This window comes from Coregonus lavaretus (genome assembly GCF_964263955.1).
Source record: "Coregonus lavaretus genome assembly, chromosome: 34".
Taxonomy (NCBI): Eukaryota; Metazoa; Chordata; class Actinopteri; order Salmoniformes; family Salmonidae; genus Coregonus; species Coregonus lavaretus.
The window spans coordinates 36,604,836-36,626,970 of NC_140021.1; positions in this window are offsets into that span (position 1 = coordinate 36,604,836).

Here is a 22,135-nt window from a genome sequence, read left to right on the forward strand (position 1 = left end):
CCCATGATTTTGGACCCTGTTTTCATGCGAAAGGGCTAAAAGAAATGTTTCACGTTTGTTACACTCAAACAGTGTCTCCTCTCATATGCTGAACTGGTCGCATTGTGGATTTTGGTTAAAACATGATTTTGGACAATGTTCATGGAACAAAGCTTAAAACGTACTTGCAGACTTGAAAACCCGTGCCTATTGTAGAGCGCGCCTCCTACTTCCACTGCTGAATGAAAACCCATTATTTTGGACCCTGTTTTCATGCAAAAAGGCTAAAAGAAATGTTTCACGTTTGTTACACTCAAACAGTGTCTCCTGTCATATGCTGATCTGGTCGCAATGTGGATTTGGCCTAAAACATGATTTTGGACAATGTTCATGGAACTCAGCTTAAAACGTACTTGCAGACTTGAAAACCCTTGCCTATTGTAGAGCGCACCTCCTACTTCCACTGCTGAACGAAAACCCATGATTTTGGACCCTGTTTTCATGCGAAAGGGCTAAAAGAAATGTTTCACGTTTGTTACACTCAAACAGTGTCTCCTCTCATATGCTGAACTGGTCGCATTGTGGATTTTGGTTAAAACATGATTTTGGACAATGTTCATGGAACTCAGCTGAAAACGTACTTCCAGACTTGAAAACCCTTGCCTATTGTAGAGCGTGCCTCCTACTTCCACTGCTGAACGAAAACCCATGATTTTGGACCCTGTTTTCATGCGAAAAGGCTAAAAGAAATGTTTCACGTTTTTACACTCAAACAGTGTCTCCTGTCATATGCTGATCTGGTCGCAATGTGGATTTGGCCTAAAACATGATTTTGGACAATGTTCATGGAACTCAGCTTAAAACGTACTTGCAGACTTGAAAACCCTTGCCTATTGTAGAGCGCGCCTCCTACTTCCACTGCTGAACGAAAACCCATGATTTTGGACCCTGTTTTCATGCGAAAAGGCTAAAAGAAATGTTTCACGTTTGTTACACTCAAACAGTGTCTCCTCTCATATGCTGAACTGGTCGCATTGTGGATTTTGGTTAAAACATGATTTTGGACAATGTTCATGGAACAAAGCTTAAAACGTACTTGCAGACTTGAAAACCCTTGCCTATTGTAGAGCGCACCTCCTACTTCCACTGCTGAATGAAAACCCATTATTTTGGACCCTGTTTTCATGCAAAAAGGCTAAAAGAAATGTTTCACGTTTGTTACACTCAAACAGTGTCTCCTCTCATATGCTGAACTGGTCGCATTGTGGATTTTGGTTAAAACATGATTTTGGACAATGTTCATGGAACAAAGCTTAAAACGTACTTGCAGACTTGAAAACCCTTGCCTATTGTAGAGCGCACCTCCTACTTCCACTGCTGAATGAAAACCCATTATTTTGGACCCTGTTTTCATGCAAAAAGGCTAAAAGAAATGTTTCACGTTTGTTACACTCAAACAGTGTTTCCTCTCATATGCTGAACTGGTCGCATTGTGGATTTTGGATAAAACATGATTTTGGACAATGTTCATGGAACTCAGCTTAAAACGTACTTGCAGACTTGAAAACCCTTGCCTATTGTAGAGCGCGCCTCCTACTTCCACTGCTGAACGAAAACCCATGATTTTGGACCCTGTTTTCATGCGAAAAGGCTAAAAGAAATGTTTCACGTTTGTTACACTCAAACAGTTTCTCCTCTCATATGCTGAACTGGTCGCATTGTGGATTTTGGATAAAACATGATTTTGGACAATGTTCATGGAACTCAGCTTAAAACGTACTTGCAGACTTGAAAACCCTTGCCTATTGTAGAGCGCGCCTCCTACTTCCACTGCTGAACGAAAACCCATGATTTTGGACCCTGTTTTCATGCGAAAAGGCTAAAAGAAATGTTTCACGTTTGTTACACTCAAACAGTGTCTCCTCTCATATGCTGAACTGGTCGCATTGTGGATTTTGGTTAAAACATGATTTTGGACAATGTTCATGGAACAAAGCTTAAAACGTACTTGCAGACTTGAAAACCCTTGCCTATTGTAGAGCGCACCTCCTACTTCCACTGCTGAATGAAAACCCATTATTTTGGACCCTGTTTTCATGCAAAAAGGCTAAAAGAAATGTTTCACGTTTGTTACACTCAAACAGTGTCTCCTCTCATATGCTGAACTGGTCGCATTGTGGATTTTGGTTAAAACATGATTTTGGACAATGTTCATGGAACAAAGCTTAAAACGTACTTGCAGACTTGAAAACCCTTGCCTATTGCAGAGCGCACCTCCTACTTCCACTGCTGAATGAAAACCCATTATTTTGGACCCTGTTTTCATGCAAAAAGGCTAAAAGAAATGTTTCACGTTTGTTACACTCAAACAGTGTTTCCTCTCATATGCTGAACTGGTCGCATTGTGGATTTTGGATAAAACATGATTTTGGACAATGTTCATGGAACTCAGCTTAAAACGTACTTGCAGACTTGAAAACCCTTGCCTATTGTAGAGCGCGCCTCCTACTTCCACTGCTGAACGAAAACCCATGATTTTGGACCCTGTTTTCATGCGAAAAGGCTAAAAGAAATGTTTCACGTTTGTTACACTCAAACAGTTTCTCCTCTCATATGCTGAACTGGTCGCATTGTGGATTTTGGATAAAACATGATTTTGGACAATGTTCATGGAACTCAGCTTAAAACGTACTTGCAGACTTGAAAACCCTTGCCTATTGTAGAGCGCGCCTCCTACTTCCACTGCTGAACGAAAACCCATGATTTTGGACCCTGTTTTCATGCGAAAAGGCTAAAAGAAATGTTTCACGTTTGTTACACTCAAACAGTGTCTCCTCTCATATGCTGAACTGGTCGCATTGTGGATTTTGGTTAAAACATGATTTTGGACAATGTTCATGGAACAAAGCTTAAAACGTACTTGCAGACTTGAAAACCCTTGCCTATTGTAGAGCGCACCTCCTACTTCCACTGCTGAATGAAAACCCATTATTTTGGACCCTGTTTTCATGCAAAAAGGCTAAAAGAAATGTTTCACGTTTGTTACACTCAAACAGTGTCTCCTCTCATATGCTGAACTGGTCGCATTGTGGATTTTGGTTAAAACATGATTTTGGACAATGTTCATGGAACAAAGCTTCAAACGTACTTGCAGACTTGAAAACCCTTGCCTATTGTAGAGCGCACCTCCTACTTCCACTGCTGAATGAAAACCCATTATTTTGGACCCTGTTTTCATGCAAAAAGGCTAAAAGAAATGTTTCACGTTTGTTACACTCAAACAGTGTTTCCTCTCATATGCTGAACTGGTCGCATTGTGGATTTTGGATAAAACATGATTTTGGACAATGTTCATGGAACTCAGCTTAAAACGTACTTGCAGACTTGAAAACCCTTGCCTATTGTAGAGCGCGCCTCCTACTTCCACTGCTGAACGAAAACCCATGATTTTGGACCCTGTTTTCATGCGAAAAGGCTAAAAGAAATGTTTCACGTTTGTTACACTCAAACAGTTTCTCCTCTCATATGCTGAACTGGTCGCATTGTGGATTTTGGATAAAACATGATTTTGGACAATGTTCATGGAACTCAGCTTAAAACGTACTTGCAGACTTGAAAACCCTTGCCTATTGTAGAGCGCGCCTCCTACTTCCACTGCTGAACGAAAACCCATGATTTTGGACCCTGTTTTCATGCGAAAAGGCTAAAAGAAATGTTTCACGTTTGTTACACTCAAACAGTGTCTCCTCTCATATGCTGAACTGGTCGCATTGTGGATTTTGGTTAAAACATGATTTTGGACAATGTTCATGGAACAAAGCTTAAAACGTACTTGCAGACTTGAAAACCCTTGCCTATTGTAGAGCGCACCTCCTACTTCCACTGCTGAATGAAAACCCATTATTTTGGACCCTGTTTTCATGCAAAAAGGCTAAAAGAAATGTTTCACGTTTGTTACACTCAAACAGTGTCTCCTCTCATATGCTGAACTGGTCGCATTGTGGATTTTGGTTAAAACATGATTTTGGACAATGTTCATGGAACAAAGCTTAAAACGTACTTGCAGACTTGAAAACCCTTGCCTATTGCAGAGCGCACCTCCTACTTCCACTGCTGAATGAAAACCCATTATTTTGGACCCTGTTTTCATGCAAAAAGGCTAAAAGAAATGTTTCACGTTTGTTACACTCAAACAGTGTTTCCTCTCATATGCTGAACTGGTCGCATTGTGGATTTTGGATAAAACATGATTTTGGACAATGTTCATGGAACTCAGCTTAAAACGTACTTGCAGACTTGAAAACCCTTGCCTATTGTAGAGCGCGCCTCCTACTTCCACTGCTGAACGAAAACCCATGATTTTGGACCCTGTTTTCATGCGAAAAGGCTAAAAGAAATGTTTCACGTTTGTTACACTCAAACAGTTTCTCCTCTCATATGCTGAACTGGTCGCATTGTGGATTTTGGATAAAACATGATTTTGGACAATGTTCATGGAACTCAGCTTAAAACGTACTTGCAGACTTGAAAACCCTTGCCTATTGTAGAGCGCGCCTCCTACTTCCACTGCTGAACGAAAACCCATGATTTTGGACCCTGTTTTCATGCGAAAAGGCTAAAAGAAATGTTTCACGTTTGTTACACTCAAACAGTGTCTCCTCTCATATGCTGAACTGGTCGCATTGTGGATTTTGGTTAAAACATGATTTTGGACAATGTTCATGGAACAAAGCTTAAAACGTACTTGCAGACTTGAAAACCCTTGCCTATTGTAGAGCGCACCTCCTACTTCCACTGCTGAATGAAAACCCATTATTTTGGACCCTGTTTTCATGCAAAAAGGCTAAAAGAAATGTTTCACGTTTGTTACACTCAAACAGTGTCTCCTCTCATATGCTGAACTGGTCGCATTGTGGATTTTGGTTAAAACATGATTTTGGACAATGTTCATGGAACAAAGCTTCAAACGTACTTGCAGACTTGAAAACCCTTGCCTATTGTAGAGCGCACCTCCTACTTCCACTGCTGAATGAAAACCCATTATTTTGGACCCTGTTTTCATGCAAAAAGGCTAAAAGAAATGTTTCACGTTTGTTACACTCAAACAGTGTTTCCTCTCATATGCTGAACTGGTCGCATTGTGGATTTTGGATAAAACATGATTTTGGACAATGTTCATGGAACTCAGCTTAAAACGTACTTGCAGACTTGAAAACCCTTGCCTATTGTAGAGCGCGCCTCCTACTTCCACTGCTGAACGAAAACCCATGATTTTGGACCCTGTTTTCATGCGAAAAGGCTAAAAGAATTGTTTCACGTTTGTTACACTCAAACAGTGTCTCCTGTCATATGCTGATCTGGTCGCAATGTGGATTTGGCCTAAAACATGATTTTGGACAATGTTCATGGAACTCAGCTTAAAACGTACTTGCAGACTTGAAAACCCTTGCCTATTGTAGAGCGCGCCTCCTACTTCCACTGCTGAACGAAAACCCATGATTTTGGACCCTGTTTTCATGCGAAAAGGCTAAAAGAAATGTTTCACGTTTGTTACACTCAAACAGTTTCTCCTCTCATATGCTGAACTGGTCGCATTGTGGATTTTGGATAAAACATGATTTTGGACAATGTTCATGGAACTCAGCTTAAAACGTACTTGCAGACTTGAAAACCCTTGCCTATTGTAGAGCGCGCCTCCTACTTCCACTGCTGAACGAAAACCCATGATTTTGGACCCTGTTTTCATGCGAAAAGGCTAAAAGAAATGTTTCACGTTTGTTACACTCAAACAGTGTCTCCTCTCATATGCTGAACTGGTCGCATTGTGGATTTTGGTTAAAACATGATTTTGGACAATGTTCATGGAACAAAGCTTAAAACGTACTTGCAGACTTGAAAACCCTTGCCTATTGTAGAGCGCACCTCCTACTTCCACTGCTGAATGAAAACCCATTATTTTGGACCCTGTTTTCATGCAAAAAGGCTAAAAGAAATGTTTCACGTTTGTTACACTCAAACAGTGTCTCCTCTCATATGCTGAACTGGTCACATTGTGGATTTTGGTTAAAACATGATTTTGGACAATGTTCATGGAACAAAGCTTAAAACGTACTTGCAGACTTGAAAACCCTTGCCTATTGTAGAGCGCACCTCCTACTTCCACTGCTGAATGAAAACCCATTATTTTGGACCCTGTTTTCATGCAAAAAGGCTAAAAGAAATGTTTCACGTTTGTTACACTCAAACAGTGTTTCCTCTCATATGCTGAACTGGTCGCATTGTGGATTTTGGATAAAACATGATTTTGGACAATGTTCATGGAACTCAGCTTAAAACGTACTTGCAGACTTGAAAACCCTTGCCTATTGTAGAGCGCGCCTCCTACTTCCACTGCTGAACGAAAACCCATGATTTTGGACCCTGTTTTCATGCGAAAGGGCTAAAAGAAATGTTTCACGTTTGTTACACTCAAACAGTGTCTCCTGTCATATGCTGATCTGGTCGCAATGTGGATTTGGCCTAAAACATGATTTTGGACAATGTTCATGGAACTCAGCTTAAAACGTACTTGCAGACTTGAAAACCCTTGCCTATTGTAGAGCGCGCCTCCTACTTCCACTGCTGAACGAAAACCCATGATTTTGGACCCTGTTTTCATGCGAAAAGGCTAAAAGAAATGTTTCACGTTTGTTACACTCAAACAGTTTCTCCTCTCATATGCTGAACTGGTCGCATTGTGGATTTTGGATAAAACATGATTTTGGACAATGTTCATGGAACTCAGCTTAAAACGTACTTGCAGACTTGAAAACCATTGCCTATTGTAGAGCGCGCCTCCTACTTCCACTGCTGAACGAAAACCCATGATTTTGGACCCTGTTTTCATGCGAAAAGGCTAAAAGAAATGTTTCACGTTTGTTACACTCAAACAGTGTCTCCTCTCATATGCTGAACTGGTCGCATTGTGGATTTTGGTTAAAACATGATGTTGGACAATGTTCATGGAACAAAGCTTAAAACGTACTTGCAGACTTGAAAACCCTTGCCTATTGTAGAGCGCACCTCCTACTTCCACTGCTGAATGAAAACCCATTATTTTGGACCCTGTTTTCATGCAAAAAGGCTAAAAGAAATGTTTCACGTTTGTTACACTCAAACAGTGTCTCCTCTCATATGCTGAACTGGTCGCATTGTGGATTTTGGTTAAAACATGATTTTGGACAATGTTCATGGAACAAAGCTTAAAACGTACTTGCAGACTTGAAAACCCTTGCCTATTGTAGAGCGCACCTCCTACTTCCACTGCTGAATGAAAACCCATTATTTTGGACCCTGTTTTCATGCAAAAAGGCTAAAAGAAATGTTTCACGTTTGTTACACTCAAACAGTGTCTCCTCTCATATGCTGAACTGGTCGCATTGTGGATTTTGGTTAAAACATGATTTTGGACAATGTTCATGGAACAAAGCTTAAAACGTACTTGCAGACTTGAAAACCCTTGCCTATTGTAGAGCGCACCTCCTACTTCCACTGCTGAATGAAAACCCATTATTTTGGACCCTGTTTTCATGCAAAAAGGCTAAAAGAAATGTTTCACGTTTGTTACACTCAAACAGTGTTTCCTCTCATATGCTGAACTGGTCGCATTGTGGATTTTGGATAAAACATGATTTTGGACAATGTTCATGGAACTCAGCTTAAAACGTACTTGCAGACTTGAAAACCCTTGCCTATTGTAGAGCGCGCCTCCTACTTCCACTGCTGAACGAAAACCCATGATTTTGGACCCTGTTTTCATGCGAAAAGGCTAAAAGAAATGTTTCACGTTTGTTACACTCAAACAGTGTCTCCTCTCATATGCTGAACTGGTCGCATTGTGGATTTTGGTTAAAACATGATTTTGGACAATGTTCATGGAACAAAGCTTAAAACGTACTTGCAGACTTGAAAACCCTTGCCTATTGTAGAGCGCACCTCCTACTTCCACTGCTGAATGAAAACCCATTATTTTGGACCCTGTTTTCATGCAAAAAGGCTAAAAGAAATGTTTCACGTTTGTTACACTCAAACAGTGTCTCCTCTCATATGCTGAACTGGTCGCATTGTGGATTTTGGTTAAAACATGATTTTGGACAATGTTCATGGAACAAAGCTTAAAACGTACTTGCAGACTTGAAAACCCTTGCCTATTGTAGAGCGCACCTCCTACTTCCACTGCTGAATGAAAACCCATTATTTTGGACCCTGTTTTCATGCAAAAAGGCTAAAAGAAATGTTTCACGTTTGTTACACTCAAACAGTGTTTCCTCTCATATGCTGAACTGGTCGCATTGTGGATTTTGGATAAAACATGATTTTGGACAATGTTCATGGAACTCAGCTTAAAACGTACTTGCAGACTTGAAAACCCTTGCCTATTGTAGAGCGCGCCTCCTACTTCCACTGCTGAACGAAAACCCATGATTTTGGACCCTGTTTTCATGCGAAAAGGCTAAAAGAATTGTTTCACGTTTGTTACACTCAAACAGTGTCTCCTGTCATATGCTGATCTGGTCGCAATGTGGATTTGGCCTAAAACATGATTTTGGACAATGTTCATGGAACTCAGCTTAAAACGTACTTGCAGACTTGAAAACCCTTGCCTATTGTAGAGCGCGCCTCCTACTTCCACTGCTGAACGAAAACCCATGATTTTGGACCCTGTTTTCATGCGAAAAGGCTAAAAGAAATGTTTCACGTTTGTTACACTCAAACAGTTTCTCCTCTCATATGCTGAACTGGTCGCATTGTGGATTTTGGATAAAACATGATTTTGGACAATGTTCATGGAACTCAGCTTAAAACGTACTTGCAGACTTGAAAACCCTTGCCTATTGTAGAGCGCGCCTCCTACTTCCACTGCTGAACGAAAACCCATGATTTTGGACCCTGTTTTCATGCGAAAAGGCTAAAAGAAATGTTTCACGTTTGTTACACTCAAACAGTGTCTCCTCTCATATGCTGAACTGGTCGCATTGTGGATTTTGGTTAAAACATGATTTTGGACAATGTTCATGGAACAAAGCTTAAAACGTACTTGCAGACTTGAAAACCCTTGCCTATTGTAGAGCGCACCTCCTACTTCCACTGCTGAATGAAAACCCATTATTTTGGACCCTGTTTTCATGCAAAAAGGCTAAAAGAAATGTTTCACGTTTGTTACACTCAAACAGTGTCTCCTCTCATATGCTGAACTGGTCACATTGTGGATTTTGGTTAAAACATGATTTTGGACAATGTTCATGGAACAAAGCTTAAAACGTACTTGCAGACTTGAAAACCCTTGCCTATTGTAGAGCGCACCTCCTACTTCCACTGCTGAATGAAAACCCATTATTTTGGACCCTGTTTTCATGCAAAAAGGCTAAAAGAAATGTTTCACGTTTGTTACACTCAAACAGTGTTTCCTCTCATATGCTGAACTGGTCGCATTGTGGATTTTGGATAAAACATGATTTTGGACAATGTTCATGGAACTCAGCTTAAAACGTACTTGCAGACTTGAAAACCCTTGCCTATTGTAGAGCGCGCCTCCTACTTCCACTGCTGAACGAAAACCCATGATTTTGGACCCTGTTTTCATGCGAAAGGGCTAAAAGAAATGTTTCACGTTTGTTACACTCAAACAGTGTCTCCTGTCATATGCTGATCTGGTCGCAATGTGGATTTGGCCTAAAACATGATTTTGGACAATGTTCATGGAACTCAGCTTAAAACGTACTTGCAGACTTGAAAACCCTTGCCTATTGTAGAGCGCGCCTCCTACTTCCACTGCTGAACGAAAACCCATGATTTTGGACCCTGTTTTCATGCGAAAAGGCTAAAAGAAATGTTTCACGTTTGTTACACTCAAACAGTTTCTCCTCTCATATGCTGAACTGGTCGCATTGTGGATTTTGGATAAAACATGATTTTGGACAATGTTCATGGAACTCAGCTTAAAACGTACTTGCAGACTTGAAAACCATTGCCTATTGTAGAGCGCGCCTCCTACTTCCACTGCTGAACGAAAACCCATGATTTTGGACCCTGTTTTCATGCGAAAAGGCTAAAAGAAATGTTTCACGTTTGTTACACTCAAACAGTGTCTCCTCTCATATGCTGAACTGGTCGCATTGTGGATTTTGGTTAAAACATGATGTTGGACAATGTTCATGGAACAAAGCTTAAAACGTACTTGCAGACTTGAAAACCCTTGCCTATTGTAGAGCGCACCTCCTACTTCCACTGCTGAATGAAAACCCATTATTTTGGACCCTGTTTTCATGCAAAAAGGCTACAAGAAATGTTTCACGTTTGTTACACTCAAACAGTGTCTCCTCTCATATGCTGAACTGGTCGCATTGTGGATTTTGGTTAAAACATGATTTTGGACAATGTTCATGGAACAAAGCTTAAAACGTACTTGCAGACTTGAAAACCCTTGCCTATTGTAGAGCGCACCTCCTACTTCCACTGCTGAATGAAAACCCATTATTTTGGACCCTGTTTTCATGCAAAAAGGCTAAAAGAAATGTTTCACGTTTGTTACACTCAAACAGTGTCTCCTCTCATATGCTGAACTGGTCGCATTGTGGATTTTGGTTAAAACATGATTTTGGACAATGTTCATGGAACAAAGCTTAAAACGTACTTGCAGACTTGAAAACCCTTGCCTATTGTAGAGCGCACCTCCTACTTCCACTGCTGAATGAAAACCCATTATTTTGGACCCTGTTTTCATGCAAAAAGGCTAAAAGAAATGTTTCACGTTTGTTACACTCAAACAGTGTTTCCTCTCATATGCTGAACTGGTCGCATTGTGGATTTTGGATAAAACATGATTTTGGACAATGTTCATGGAACTCAGCTTAAAACGTACTTGCAGACTTGAAAACCCTTGCCTATTGTAGAGCGCGCCTCCTACTTCCACTGCTGAACGAAAACCCATGATTTTGGACCCTGTTTTCATGCGAAAAGGCTAAAAGAAATGTTTCACGTTTGTTACACTCAAACAGTTTCTCCTCTCATATGCTGAACTGGTCGCATTGTGGATTTTGGATAAAACATGATTTTGGACAATGTTCATGGAACAAAGCTTAAAACGTACTTGCAGACTTGAAAACCCTTGCCTATTGTAGAGCGCACCTCCTACTTCCACTGCTGAATGAAAACCCATTATTTTGGACCCTGTTTTCATGCAAAAAGGCTAAAAGAAATGTTTCACGTTTGTTACACTCAAACAGTGTCTCCTCTCATATGCTGAACTGGTCGCATTGTGGATTTTGGTTAAAACATGATTTTGGACAATGTTCATGGAACAAAGCTTAAAACGTACTTGCAGACTTGAAAACCCTTGCCTATTGTAGAGCGCACCTCCTACTTCCACTGCTGAATGAAAACCCATTATTTTGGACCCTGTTTTCATGCAAAAAGGCTAAAAGAAATGTTTCACGTTTGTTACACTCAAACAGTGTTTCCTCTCATATGCTGAACTGGTCGCATTGTGGATTTTGGATAAAACATGATTTTGGACAATGTTCATGGAACTCAGCTTAAAACGTACTTGCAGACTTGAAAACCCTTGCCTATTGTAGAGCGCGCCTCCTACTTCCACTGCTGAACGAAAACCCATGATTTTGGACCCTGTTTTCATGCGAAAAGGCTAAAAGAAATGTTTCACGTTTGTTACACTCAAACAGTTTCTCCTCTCATATGCTGAACTGGTCGCATTGTGGATTTTGGATAAAACATGATTTTGGACAATGTTCATGGAACTCAGCTTAAAACGTACTTGCAGACTTGAAAACCCTTGCCTATTGTAGAGCGCGCCTCCTACTTCCACTGCTGAACGAAAACCCATGATTTTGGACCCTGTTTTCATGCGAAAAGGCTAAAAGAAATGTTTCACGTTTGTTACACTCAAACAGTGTCTCCTCTCATATGCTGAACTGGTCGCATTGTGGATTTTGGTTAAAACATGATTTTGGACAATGTTCATGGAACAAAGCTTAAAACGTACTTGCAGACTTGAAAACCCTTGCCTATTGTAGAGCGCACCTCCTACTTCCACTGCTGAATGAAAACCCATTATTTTGGACCCTGTTTTCATGCAAAAAGGCTAAAAGAAATGTTTCACGTTTGTTACACTCAAACAGTGTCTCCTCTCATATGCTGAACTGGTCGCATTGTGGATTTTGGTTAAAACATGATTTTGGACAATGTTCATGGAACAAAGCTTAAAACGTACTTGCAGACTTGAAAACCCTTGCCTATTGTAGAGCGCACCTCCTACTTCCACTGCTGAATGAAAACCCATTATTTTGGACCCTGTTTTCATGCAAAAAGGCTAAAAGAAATGTTTCACGTTTGTTACACTCAAACAGTGTTTCCTCTCATATGCTGAACTGGTCGCATTGTGGATTTTGGATAAAACATGATTTTGGACAATGTTCATGGAACTCAGCTTAAAACGTACTTGCAGACTTGAAAACCCTTGCCTATTGTAGAGCGCGCCTCCTACTTCCACTGCTGAACGAAAACCCATGATTTTGGACCCTGTTTTCATGCGAAAAGGCTAAAAGAATTGTTTCACGTTTGTTACACTCAAACAGTGTCTCCTGTCATATGCTGATCTGGTCGCAATGTGGATTTGGCCTAAAACATGATTTTGGACAATGTTCATGGAACTCAGCTTAAAACGTACTTGCAGACTTGAAAACCCTTGCCTATTGTAGAGCGCGCCTCCTACTTCCACTGCTGAACGAAAACCCATGATTTTGGACCCTGTTTTCATGCGAAAAGGCTAAAAGAAATGTTTCACGTTTGTTACACTCAAACAGTTTCTCCTCTCATATGCTGAACTGGTCGCATTGTGGATTTTGGATAAAACATGATTTTGGACAATGTTCATGGAACTCAGCTTAAAACGTACTTGCAGACTTGAAAACCCTTGCCTATTGTAGAGCGCGCCTCCTACTTCCACTGCTGAACGAAAACCCATGATTTTGGACCCTGTTTTCATGCGAAAAGGCTAAAAGAAATGTTTCACGTTTGTTACACTCAAACAGTGTCTCCTCTCATATGCTGAACTGGTCGCATTGTGGATTTTGGTTAAAACATGATTTTGGACAATGTTCATGGAACAAAGCTTAAAACGTACTTGCAGACTTGAAAACCCTTGCCTATTGTAGAGCGCACCTCCTACTTCCACTGCTGAATGAAAACCCATTATTTTGGACCCTGTTTTCATGCAAAAAGGCTAAAATAAATGTTTCACGTTTGTTACACTCAAACAGTGTCTCCTCTCATATGCTGAACTGGTCGCATTGTGGATTTTGGTTAAAACATGATTTTGGACAATGTTCATGGAACAAAGCTTAAAACGTACTTGCAGACTTGAAAACCCTTGCCTATTGTAGAGCGCACCTCCTACTTCCACTGCTGAATGAAAACCCATTATTTTGGACCCTGTTTTCATGCAAAAAGGCTAAAAGAAATGTTTCACGTTTGTTACACTCAAACAGTGTTTCCTCTCATATGCTGAACTGGTCGCATTGTGGATTTTGGATAAAACATGATTTTGGACAATGTTCATGGAACTCAGCTTAAAACGTACTTGCAGACTTGAAAACCCTTGCCTATTGTAGAGCGCGCCTCCTACTTCCACTGCTGAACGAAAACCCATGATTTTGGACCCTGTTTTCATGCGAAAGGGCTAAAAGAAATGTTTCACGTTTGTTACACTCAAACAGTGTCTCCTGTCATATGCTGATCTGGTCGCAATGTGGATTTGGCCTAAAACATGATTTTGGACAATGTTCATGGAACTCAGCTTAAAACGTACTTGCAGACTTGAAAACCCTTGCCTATTGTAGAGCGCGCCTCCTACTTCCACTGCTGAACGAAAACCCATGATTTTGGACCCTGTTTTCATGCGAAAAGGCTAAAAGAAATGTTTCACGTTTGTTACACTCAAACAGTTTCTCCTCTCATATGCTGAACTGGTCGCATTGTGGATTTTGGATAAAACATGATTTTGGACAATGTTCATGGAACTCAGCTTAAAACGTACTTGCAGACTTGAAAACCATTGCCTATTGTAGAGCGCGCCTCCTACTTCCACTGCTGAACGAAAACCCATGATTTTGGACCCTGTTTTCATGCGAAAAGGCTAAAAGAAATGTTTCACGTTTGTTACACTCAAACAGTGTCTCCTCTCATATGCTGAACTGGTCGCATTGTGGATTTTGGTTAAAACATGATGTTGGACAATGTTCATGGAACAAAGCTTAAAACGTACTTGCAGACTTGAAAACCCTTGCCTATTGTAGAGCGCACCTCCTACTTCCACTGCTGAATGAAAACCCATTATTTTGGACCCTGTTTTCATGCAAAAAGGCTAAAAGAAATGTTTCACGTTTGTTACACTCAAACAGTGTCTCCTCTCATATGCTGAACTGGTCGCATTGTGGATTTTGGTTAAAACATGATTTTGGACAATGTTCATGGAACAAAGCTTAAAACGTACTTGCAGACTTGAAAACCCTTGCCTATTGTAGAGCGCACCTCCTACTTCCACTGCTGAATGAAAACCCATTATTTTGGACCCTGTTTTCATGCAAAAAGGCTAAAAGAAATGTTTCACGTTTGTTACACTCAAACAGTGTTTCCTCTCATATGCTGAACTGGTCGCATTGTGGATTTTGGATAAAACATGATTTTGGACAATGTTCATGGAACTCAGCTTAAAACGTACTTGCAGACTTGAAAACCCTTGCCTATTGTAGAGCGCGCCTCCTACTTCCACTGCTGAACGAAAACCCATGATTTTGGACCCTGTTTTCATGCGAAAGGGCTAAAAGAAATGTTTCACGTTTGTTACACTCAAACAGTGTCTCCTCTCATATGCTGAACTGGTCGCATTGTGGATTTTGGTTAAAACATGATTTTGGACAATGTTCATGGAACTCCGCTGAAAACGTACTTGCAGACTTGAAAACCCTTGCCTATTGTAGAGCGTGCCTCCTACTTCCACTGCTGAACGAAAACCCATGATTTTGGACCCTGTTTTCATGCGAAAAGGCTAAAAGAAATGTTTCACGTTTTTACACTCAAACAGTGTCTCCTGTCATATGCTGATCTGGTCGCAATGTGGATTTGGCCTAAAACATGATTTTGGACAATGTTCATGGAACTCAGCTTAAAACGTACTTGCAGACTTGAAAACCCTTGCCTATTGTAGAGCGCGCCTCCTACTTCCACTGCTGAACGAAAACCCATGATTTTGGACCCTGTTTTCATGCGGAAAGGCTAAAAGAAATGTTTCACGTTTGTTACACTCAAACAGTGTCTCCTCTCATATGCTGAACTGGTCGCATTGTGGATTTTGGATAAAACATGATTTTGGACAATGTTCATGGAACTCAGCTTAAAACGTACTTGCAGACTTGAAAACCCTTGCCTATTGTAGAGCGCGCCTCCTATTTCCACTGCTGAACGAAAACCCATGATTTTGGACCCTGTTTTCATGCGAAAGGGCTAAAAGAAATGTTTCACGTTTGTTACACTCAAACAGTGTCTCCTCTCATATGCTGAACTGGTCGCATTGTGGATTTTGGTTAAAACATGATTTTGGACAATGTTCATGGAACTCCGCTGAAAACGTACTTGCAGACTTGAAAACCCTTGCCTATTGTAGAGCGTGCCTCCTACTTCCACTGCTGAACGAAAACCCATGATTTTGGACCCTGTTTTCATGCGAAAAGGCTAAAAGAAATGTTTCACGTTTTTACACTCAAACAGTGTCTCCTGTCATATGCTGATCTGGTCGCAATGTGGATTTGGCCTAAAACATGATTTTGGACAATGTTCATGGAACTCAGCTTAAAACGTACTTGCAGACTTGAAAACCCTTGCCTATTGTAGAGCGCGCCTCCTACTTCCACTGCTGAACGAAAACCCATGATTTTGGACCCTGTTTTCATGCGAAAAGGCTAAAAGAAATGTTTCACGTTTGTTACACTCAAACAGTGTCTCCTCTCATATGCTGAACTGGTCGCATTGTGGATTTTGGTTAAAACATGATTTTGGACAATGTTCATGGAACAAAGCTTAAAACGTACTTGCAGACTTGAAAACCCTTGCCTATTGTAGAGCGCACCTCCTACTTCCACTGCTGAATGAAAACCCATTATTTTGGACCCTGTTTTCATGCAAAAAGGCTAAAAGAAATGTTTCACGTTTGTTACACTCAAACAGTGTCTCCTCTCATATGCTGAACTGGTCGCATTGTGGATTTTGGTTAAAACAGGATTTTGGACAATGTTCATGGAACTCAGCTTAAAACGTACTTGCAGACTTGAAAACCCTTGCCTATTGTAGAGCGCGCCTCCTACTTCCACTGCTGAACGAAAACCCATGATTTTGGACCCTGTTTTCATGCGAAAAGGCTAAAAGAAATGTTTCACGTTTGTTACACTCAAACAGTTTCTCCTCTCATATGCTGAACTGGTCGCATTGTGGATTTTGGATAAAACATGATTTTGGACAATGTTCATGGAACTCAGCTTAAAACGTACTTGCAGACTTGAAAACCCTTGCCTATTGTAGAGCGCGCCTCCTACTTCCACTGCTGAACGAAAACCCATGATTTTGGACCCTGTTTTCATGCGAAAAGGCTAAAAGAAATGTTTCACGTTTGTTACACTCAAACAGTGTCTCCTCTCATATGCTGAACTGGTCGCATTGTGGATTTTGGTTAAAACATGATTTTGGACAATGTTCATGGAACAAAGCTTAAAACGTACTTGCAGACTTGAAAACCCTTGCCTATTGTAGAGCGCACCTCCTACTTCCACTGCTGAATGAAAACCCATTATTTTGGACCCTGTTTTCATGCAAAAAGGCTAAAAGAAATGTTTCACGTTTGTTACACTCAAACAGTGTCTCCTCTCATATGCTGAACTGGTCGCATTGTGGATTTTGGTTAAAACATGATTTTGGACAATGTTCATGGAACAAAGCTTAAAACGTACTTGCAGACTTGAAAACCCTTGCCTATTGTAGAGCGCACCTCCTACTTCCACTGCTGAATGAAAACCCATTATTTTGGACCCTGTTTTCATGCAAAAAGGCTAAAAGAAATGTTTCACGTTTGTTACACTCAAACAGTGTTTCCTCTCATATGCTGAACTGGTCGCATTGTGGATTTTGGATAAAACATGATTTTGGACAATGTTCATGGAACTCAGCTTAAAACGTACTTGCAGACTTGAAAACCCTTGCCTATTGTAGAGCGCGCCTCCTACTTCCACTGCTGAACGAAAACCCATGATTTTGGACCCTGTTTTCATGCGAAAAGGCTAAAAGAAATGTTTCACGTTTGTTACACTCAAACAGTGTCTCCTCTCATATGCTGAACTGGTCGCATTGTGGATTTTGGTTAAAACATGATTTTGGACAATGTTCATGGAACAAAGCTTAAAACGTACTTGCAGACTTGAAAACCCTTGCCTATTGTAGAGCGCACCTCCTACTTCCACTGCTGAATGAAAACCCATTATTTTGGACCCTGTTTTCATGCAAAAAGGCTAAAAGAAATGTTTCACGTTTGTTACACTCAAACAGTGTCTCCTCTCATATGCTGAACTGGTCGCATTGTGGATTTTGGTTAAAACATGATTTTGGACAATGTTCATGGAACTCAGCTTAAAACGTACTTGCAGACTTGAAAACCCTTGCCTATTGTAGAGCGCGCCTCCTACTTCCACTGCTGAACGAAAACCCATGATTTTGGACCCTGTTTTCATGCGAAAAGGCTAAAAGAAATGTTTCACGTTTGTTACACTCAAACAGTTTCTCCTCTCATATGCTGAACTGGTCGCATTGTGGATTTTGGATAAAACATGATTTTGGACAATGTTCATGGAACTCAGCTTAAAACGTACTTGCAGACTTGAAAACCCTTGCCTATTGTAGAGCGCGCCTCCTACTTCCACTGCTGAACGAAAACCCATGATTTTGGACCCTGTTTTCATGCGAAAAGGCTAAAAGAAATGTTTCACGTTTGTTACACTCAAACAGTGTCTCCTCTCATATGCTGAACTGGTCGCATTGTGGATTTTGGTTAAAACATGATTTTGGACAATGTTCATGGAACAAAGCTTAAAACGTACTTGCAGACTTGAAAACCCTTGCCTATTGTAGAGCGCACCTCCTACTTCCACTGCTGAATGAAAACCCATTATTTTGGACCCTGTTTTCATGCAAAAAGGCTAAAAGAAATGTTTCACGTTTGTTACACTCAAACAGTGTCTCCTCTCATATGCTGAACTGGTCGCATTGTGGATTTTGGTTAAAACATGATTTTGGACAATGTTCATGGAACAAAGCTTAAAACGTACTTGCAGACTTGAAAACCCTTGCCTATTGTAGAGCGCACCTCCTACTTCCACTGCTGAATGAAAACCCATTATTTTGGACCCTGTTTTCATGCAAAAAGGCTAAAAGAAATGTTTCACATTTGTTACACTCAAACAGTGTTTCCTCTCATATGCTGAACTGGTCGCATTGTGGATTTTGGATAAAACATGATTTTGGACAATGTTCATGGAACTCAGCTTAAAACGTACTTGCAGACTTGAAAACCCTTGCCTATTGTAGAGCGCGCCTCCTACTTCCACTGCTGAACGAAAACCCATGATTTTGGACCCTGTTTTCATGCGAAAAGGCTAAAAGAAATGTTTCACGTTTGTTACACTCAAACAGTTTCTCCTCTCATATGCTGAACTGGTCGCATTGTGGATTTTGGATAAAACATGATTTTGGACAATGTTCATGGAACTCAGCTTAAAACGTACTTGCAGACTTGAAAACCCTTGCCTATTGTAGAGCGCGCCTCCTACTTCCACTGCTGAACGAAAACCCATGATTTTGGACCCTGTTTTCATGCGAAAAGGCTAAAAGAAATGTTTCACGTTTGTTACACTCAAACAGTGTCTCCTCTCATATGCTGAACTGGTCGCATTGTGGATTTTGGTTAAAACATGATTTTGGACAATGTTCATGGAACAAAGCTTAAAACGTACTTGCAGACTTGAAAACCCTTGCCTATTGTAGAGCGCACCTCCTACTTCCACTGCTGAATGAAAACCCATTATTTTGGACCCTGTTTTCATGCAAAAAGGCTAAAAGAAATGTTTCACGTTTGTTACACTCAAACAGTGTCTCCTCTCATATGCTGAACTGGTCGCATTGTGGATTTTGGTTAAAACATGATTTTGGACAATGTTCATGGAACAAAGCTTAAAACGTACTTGCAGACTTGAAAACCCTTGCCTATTGTAGAGCGCACCTCCTACTTCCACTGCTGAATGAAAACCCATTATTTTGGACCCTGTTTTCATGCAAAAAGGCTAAAAGAAATGTTTCACGTTTGTTACACTCAAACAGTGTTTCCTCTCATATGCTGAACTGGTCGCATTGTGGATTTTGGATAAAACATGATTTTGGACAATGTTCATGGAACTCAGCTTAAAACGTACTTGCAGACTTGAAAACCCTTGCCTATTGTAGAGCGCGCCTCCTACTTCCACTGCTGAACGAAAACCCATGATTTTGGACCCTGTTTTCATGCGAAAAGGCTAAAAGAATTGTTTCACGTTTGTTACACTCAAACAGTGTCTCCTGTCATATGCTGATCTGGTCGCAATGTGGATTTGGCCTAAAACATGATTTTGGACAATGTTCATGGAACTCAGCTTAAAACGTACTTGCAGACTTGAAAACCCTTGCCTATTGTAGAGCGCGCCTCCTACTTCCACTGCTGAACGAAAACCCATGATTTTGGACCCTGTTTTCATGCGAAAAGGCTAAAAGAAATGTTTCACGTTTGTTACACTCAAACAGTTTCTCCTCTCATATGCTGAACTGGTCGCATTGTGGATTTTGGTTAAAACATGATTTTGGACAATGTTCATGGAACAAAGCTTAAAACGTACTTGCAGACTTGAAAACCCTTGCCTATTGTAGAGCGCACCTCCTACTTCCACTGCTGAATGAAAACCCATTATTTTGGACCCTGTTTTCATGCAAAAAGGCTAAAAGAAATGTTTCACGTTTGTTACACTCAAACAGTGTCTCCTCTCATATGCTGAACTGGTCGCATTGTGGATTTTGGTTAAAACATGATTTTGGACAATGTTCATGGAACAAAGCTTAAAACGTACTTGCAGACTTGAAAACCCTTGCCTATTGTAGAGCGCACCTCCTACTTCCACTGCTGAATGAAAACCCATTATTTTGGACCCTGTTTTCATGCAAAAAGGCTAAAAGAAATGTTTCACGTTTGTTACACTCAAACAGTGTTTCCTCTCATATGCTGAACTGGTCGCATTGTGGATTTTGGATAAAACATGATTTTGGACAATGTTCATGGAACTCAGCTTAAAACGTACTTGCAGACTTGAAAACCCTTGCCTATTGTAGAGCGCGCCTCCTACTTCCACTGCTGAACGAAAACCCATGATTTTGGACCCTGTTTTCATGCGAAAAGGCTAAAAGAAATGTTTCACGTTTGTTACACTCAAACAGTGTCTCCTCTCATATGCTGAACTGGTCGCATTGTGGATTTTGGTTAAAACATGATTTTGGACAATGTTCATGGAACAAAGCTTAAAACGTACTTGCAGACTTGAAAACCCTTGCCTATTGTAGAGCGCACCTCCTACTTCCACTGCTGAATGAAAACCCATTATTTTGGACCCTGTTTTCATGCAAAAAGGCTAAAAGAAATGTTTCACGTTTGTTACACTCAAACAGTGTCTCCTCTCATATGCTGAACTGGTCGCATTGTGGATTTTGGTTAAAACATGATTTTGGACAATGTTCATGTAACAAAGCTTAAAACGTACTTGCAGACTTGAAAACCCTTGCCTATTGTAGAGCGCACCTCCTACTTCCACTGCTGAATGAAAACCCATTATTTTGGACCCTGTTTTCATGCAAAAAGGCTAAAAGAAATGTTTCACGTTTGTTACACTCAAACAGTGTTTCCTCTCATATGCTGAACTGGTCGCATTGTGGATTTTGGATAAAACATGATTTTGGACAATGTTCATGGAACTCAGCTTAAAACGTACTTGCAGACTTGAAAACCCTTGCCTATTGTAGAGCGCGCCTCCTACTTCCACTGCTGAACGAAAACCCATGATTTTGGACCCTGTTTTCATGCGAAAAGGCTAAAAGAAATGTTTCACGTTTGTTACACTCAAACAGTTTCTCCTCTCATATGCTGAACTGGTCGCATTGTGGATTTTGGATAAAACATGATTTTGGACAATGTTCATGGAACTCAGCTTAAAACGTACTTGCAGACTTGAAAACCCTTGCCTATTGTAGAGCGCGCCTCCTACTTCCACTGCTGAACGAAAACCCATGATTTTGGACCCTGTTTTCATGCGAAAAGGCTAAAAGAAATGTTTCACGTTTGTTACACTCAAACAGTGTCTCCTCTCATATGCTGAACTGGTCGCATTGTGGATTTTGGTTAAAACATGATTTTGGACAATGTTCATGGAACAAAGCTTAAAACGTACTTGCAGACTTGAAAACCCTTGCCTATTGTAGAGCGCACCTCCTACTTCCACTGCTGAATGAAAACCCATTATTTTGGACCCTGTTTTCATGCAAAAAGGCTAAAAGAAATGTTTCACGTTTGTTACACTCAAACAGTGTCTCCTCTCATATGCTGAACTGGTCGCATTGTGGATTTTGGTTAAAACATGATTTTGGACAATGTTCATGGAACAAAGCTTAAAACGTACTTGCAGACTTGAAAACCCTTGCCTATTGTAGAGCGCACCTCCTACTTCCACTGCTGAATGAAAACCCATTATTTTGGACCCTGTTTTCATGCAAAAAGGCTAAAAGAAATGTTTCACGTTTGTTACACTCAAACAGTGTTTCCTCTCATATGCTGAACTGGTCGCATTGTGGATTTTGGATAAAACATGATTTTGGACAATGTTCATGGAACTCAGCTTAAAACGTACTTGCAGACTTGAAAACCCTTGCCTATTGTAGAGCGCGCCTCCTACTTCCACTGCTGAACGAAAACCCATGATTTTGGACCCTGTTT